This window comes from Opisthorchis viverrini (assembly GCF_000715545.1).
Source record: "Opisthorchis viverrini unplaced genomic scaffold opera_v5_136, whole genome shotgun sequence".
In the NCBI taxonomy this organism is placed as follows: domain Eukaryota; kingdom Metazoa; phylum Platyhelminthes; class Trematoda; order Opisthorchiida; family Opisthorchiidae; genus Opisthorchis; species Opisthorchis viverrini.
Window position 1 is genome coordinate 943938 of NW_008751793.1, and position 4027 is coordinate 947964.

The following is a 4027-nucleotide window of genomic DNA, read 5'->3' on the forward strand; positions in this document are numbered from 1 at the left end:
GATGTCACGCTGTCGATGATGATGATGATGATGATGATGATGATGATGATGATGATTATGATGATTATGATGATGACGTACTGAATGGGCTGTCAACTTCGATGAAGGGGTGAACAGCACTACATGCTAGCGTAGTGAGCAGATGAATCGGCACCATAAAATTCCTGGGATTATGGGGTCGAAAAGTGACAGAACAAGTGTTGAGTGTCGGTGAAGGATGACAGAGTGGAGATTTAGAAAGAATGCATTCAACTCCTGAAGGTAATCTTATACTATAGAGCATAACGTGCAAAAGTATACTAATTTGCGCTTGAGTAGTGATCACACTGAATGACTATCTAGTCAGAACTGTTGACACCTGTTATGTGAGAAATTTTTTCCACTATACTAAGAACGGTTTTAGTGTACCTATTCTGCGCGGAAATGCCGAAAAACTTGAAGTCACTGGCTAAGGCATGCAAGGAGGGAAAAATCCACGAGAAGTGAAGATGCGAACTGGTGAACGATCGTCTGATACTTCTCATAGTTTTGACTAGGAAGAGGATCTTTGAAAATGAAACAACTTCAAGGTCATCCTTGGGTTGCAGAAGCTATTGATCTTGGTGTTCATTTGTGCAGTGGATGGGAACGGAAAGCCAACACGGCTCATGGGCAACACTGGTTCTCCTGAACGCAGATTGTGATTTAGGCCGTCCTCTCGCTGCGATTACAACGTGCAGTAACTGATAAGTACGTTCATTCTGTTGAAAGGGACTTAAGAAAACAACTAAAGAGGAATGAACGAAAAAAGTACTTTTTGGCCCGTTCATCGGTGTCTTCAGCTGTTACTAGTTCCCCGGACAGCCACTTAAGAACTTTTCTGGAAACTCTTCTAAAAAATCGTCTGCTGGGTTGCCTTAGACCTTGGCAGAAGCAGTCAAGATACTAATGTTGGGTTTGAACCATGGACCTTTCGGTTAGTAACTTTGTACGTTAACCAGTGACTGAGTTATAACACACGCAGATTTTGAGCGGGTAACCTGGATGGCGGTGTCTGTTTTTTAATCGGCTTTTGTTTCGCCAAGTTGATCATTTCAGCCTGCGAGTTTTGAAATTGATTCTTTCCTGGAAGTAGCCCATTTTAAACCAAAATCAAGGGATTCTGTACGAAACCAGATGCCTGAAAACTCCACAAGTCTCAGTTGACATGCTGCGTCGATCTCTGATGGGGGTACTAGCTCAATGCACATTGAAAATGCCCTCACGGGTTTCAGCAAACTACAGACCACGAAAGCAAAATTTGGAATTAAGTGAGGGTAGTCAATCACCAGTGACTCAGTTCAATAGGAAAGGTGGATGCCTGAACCCGACTGGCGCCATGTCCGAGAAAATCGATAACTGCGGCTTTCAAACTCAAAATTGCCTATTTATATATTCCATCATAAAAGCGGACTGCAAATTAATGAATCTCAGTGAAATGAAACAGTAAACAATGTGTAAAGTAATTTTGAAACGTCGATCAAGACTTCGCCGCTCTTCAAGCACCTTGAGTTAAAAGTGCAGGTTGCTCAAACGGAGAAGTTCGTCTAGGGCCTTCAGTACGTAGTCAAGGAGAATACAAGGCCACATGATGGTCGAAACCCTCGTACAAACTCGTGACCCACCCCTGTATGCATTTCCAAACTTGATCGAACTAGGTGCATTCATGATAAACAATGTGCGATTCCGCCTGGAGCGAAAGATCAGCGTGCTAGGAGTTTTATTGATCTGTGATCAACCTTCTTTTCTGATCCTTCAGCATCACTGATTGGCAGACCTGGTAGGCCGGATTTAGCCGTCTTCTTTAATCTCTAAGATACGCAGCGGCGTACGGTTCTTCACTCAGTCAAAAGAAAACGGCAGGCTATAGTTTCTCGGAGGAATCGGAGCGCTATCCAACAACAAAGAAGTAGAGGGCGCCTTTCTTTCAAATTTCTATCCAAACTGTCAGTGATGTGAAGGCGTCTGCTGAGAAATTTAGCACAGCAGATAAACGCCTTGATCTACACATGATCTGACGATCAGTTTTTTGCTCTCCATTGCAGTCTAACCTCAATCCGAGTGATAGGCATAGCGGTCCCCCATGTGGGACAGTTCCTCTCTCCATAGTATGAACTAATTGATGGAATATATGCTTTTGTTCTAAAGATTCGGCCTGACAGATCACGGTGTTCTGTGCTCTGACAAAGAGATCTTGTCATAGGGTTCATACGGTTCCACCGTCAGTAACTAGTCGAGGCTTTCAATGGAAAGATCACTCTCAAAGTGGACCAATCTCCATAATAGAGTTGCCAAAGAACTGAGGGTTCATACGGTTCCACCGTCAGTAACTAGTCGAGGCTTTCAAAGGAATGGAAAGATTCAAAATGGACCAATCTCCAGAATAGAGTTGCCAAAGAACTGAATGGGTCTTCTCAGCACCGCTTTTACCTCTCTTATGACTCAGGTTCAGCGGATATCATGTTTGAAAATTCCGCCACAAGAGACAACGTTGACATGAGTACTAATGCTAACTTTGATCAAGTTGAAGTAAAACTAACGTCTAAATTATCGAGCGGGCGAATAAGTCTTTCCAAATAAGACAGATAGATTCAAAGTGTGTGCTATTCTTTCTTTGATCCTAATGAGCTGGCCATGGGAGCACATCACCCAAGATCGATAACATCTCACGCGACCTTGAGTCACCGTTTAAAACAAATCTATTCCTCCTATCACTCTGAAAGGAAATTGCGATCACATTCTCGTCCAAGCCGAGTTGGGTCACAATAGTGTTTTTCAAGCCTGCAGTTCACTGCGTGATCTTTATACGTATTTGTGTACTTGATCGCGAAATTTCATCCATACTCAAGCTAGCTGGAAAATTAGAAGCTTAATATGGAGGTAGGTGGGAACATGTAGTGTCGTTTGGCGTTTGGAGGGACACAAAAGCAAAAGCGAGAGTTACGTTCACAAGTTAAAAACCTCCGGTAAGAGAGCAACTCTGCGAACAATCACCTGCGGTCAGGCGGTAGACCTTGCTAAGTAAGGCTGGCTACATCTTGGAAAGTGTTTTTCTTGTCTTAAATGCAACCACTACTTTGTTTAAAATGACTTTATTCTCCATGTGAATTCTCCCTTGGCTGTTGGTCACGTGATATCAACACACTGTAGGTCTTATATAGATACTCCAATCAGAATAAAGGATAGCGGCAGTGAGAACACTATTCCTGAAATAAAGGCTGATCGATGCCCTGATGCTCACTATGACTCACCTTCTAAAAGTACTCAGTCGGTCGTCTAGACGATCAGTTTTTTTATCGTGTCACTGAACTAAACTATAGCGTTTTAGATCCCATCGCCGAACCGAGCAAAATGTAACCAGATGCAGTATTACTCGTGTTCATCCAAGGATCCAACCTCTTGTTGAAATCAGTCATTGAGGCCTGAGTGAGCCAATAATTCACCTGTCACCGATAGCAAGTTGTTGGCTACTTACATCTCAGTGGATAACCACCTGTAAACGAAGACCTGGCAACATAAAGCCTTGGATGGGCAACTTTCAAAAGAGACGCTTCTGGTCTGTTGACTCAGTGGAGCTACGCCGAGCCATTCGAGGTGTGCAGATTTTTAAGGTCATCTCGGATGAAATGGCATTAATGGAGTACTTGGTCACAAAGTTCTATCTTGAGAAACAAATTACAAGCAAGGAACAGGCCTTTTAGTTTACCGAGGCTGTTGGCCTATCCCTAGAGATTACAGAAGGAGCTGCCCTTGACTTTCTAGTTACTAAAAAACTACAAAGACCAATCATGAGTCGACGCTACCAATAGTATAGTATAGTATAGTATGGTATAGTATAGTATAGTATACTATAGTATAATATAGTATAGTATAGTATGGCATATAGAATGGTATAGTATAGTATGGAATATAGTATAGTATAGTATAGTATATTATAGTATGGTATATAGTATAGTATAGTATAGTATAGTATAGCATGGCATAGTATGGTATACCATTCTATATGCCA

At 42.2% G+C, this 4027-nt stretch overlaps 1 protein-coding gene across 1 annotated transcript in view; it reads right to left on the bottom strand.

The window, feature by feature from the left end:
* T265_06560 (hypothetical protein) overlaps window positions 1-4027 on the bottom strand; it is a gene marked incomplete at both ends in the record, with an annotated part of 5219 nt that overhangs the window by 220 nt on the left and 972 nt on the right. The window lies entirely within an intron of this gene.